Genomic DNA, 1,309 nt, shown 5'->3' with positions numbered 1-1,309 from the left:
CCGCGCTGTTGGCGGCGGGAGCGAGTGTGACCATGCGGGACGCCGGGTGCCCGCTGGAGCTCCAGCCCTACGGCGCCGGCACCCCACCGGTCACGGTGACCAAGAAGGTCAAGCTGAACTCCGTGGAGTTTCAAACCTCCTACGGGCCACTTGTGCTGCGCGGCCTGGTCCTGTGGGTTGACGAGCTGTCAAGGACAAGGCCGACCTTCTCGTCGGGCGCCCGGTCATGAACGCCCTGGGCTATTCGGCCGACGGGGTGTTGGCGGCGGCCCGGAAGCAGGCCGCCGTCTGGGACTTGGATTCTCTGGCGCCAGACTCCCCGGCGCCAACAGCGATGGCGCGCATCAACCGTCTGATGCAGACGAAGCTCGAAGACGCCGCCGATGAAGATGACGGCATGCAATGTGCGACACCCTTGCCGGGCGCCGTTACGCTGGCAGAGAAGGCCAAACAAGAGGCCGAGGTGTGGGAGGTGCTCTCCGCGAAGATCAACAAGGCGGAGAAGGAGGGCCTTTCAGAGGTCTCCTCGAAGCAGCTCACCCAGCTCCTCCGCGAGAACATCGATGTGTTCCGTCTGGAGATGGGCGGGGACCCCCCAATCAAGGTGGAACCGCTCCGGGTCCGAGTCAAGCCCGGAGCGGTCCCGGTCAAGTGTGGATTGAGGTACCCGCCCCTCCACATGGAATACCTCGAGGGACACGTTGCGGAGCTGGAACGGGCCGGCTTGGTGTACCGAAACAACCGGTCCAGGTGGGCATGCGCCCCGCGCATCGTCCCCAATAAGGACCCGGGCGACTACCGGATGACCATCGACAGCCGCCCGGTGAACGCTTGCACGGAGCCGATGCCGTGGCCAATGCCCAACCTGGACGCGGCTCTTTCGATGCTGGCCGGCACGTCCGTGTATTTCAACCTCGATTGGATGAAGGGCTATTGGCAGCTGCCCTTGCATCCCGACAGCCAGGAGATGTTCTCCTTCATGACGCCGATGGGGATCTATACCCCCACCCGAGTCCTGATGGGCTGCACCGACGCCGTGGCCTATTGCCAGGCGGCGGTGAACCAAATGATCGGGAACCTCCTGTTTCACGGGGTCCTCGGTTGGCTTGACGACCTTCTGGGATATGCGTCCGCCGAGGACGAACTGTTGGGCCTACTGGCCAACGTCCTCGGCATCTGCGGGGCATTCGACCTGAAGTTGCACCCAAAAAAATGCGACTTTTTCGTACGCCGAGTGCAATGGTGTGGGAAAGTGATCTCGGCCGAGGGGATCACCCACTCACCCGAACGAGTCCAAGGCCTGTGCGAT

The sequence above is a fragment of the Aphanomyces invadans genome (assembly GCF_000520115.1).
Source record: "Aphanomyces invadans strain NJM9701 unplaced genomic scaffold supercont1.46, whole genome shotgun sequence".
In the NCBI taxonomy this organism is placed as follows: Eukaryota; Oomycota; class Saprolegniomycetes; order Saprolegniales; family Verrucalvaceae; genus Aphanomyces; species Aphanomyces invadans.
This window is presented reverse-complemented; position numbering follows the sequence as displayed.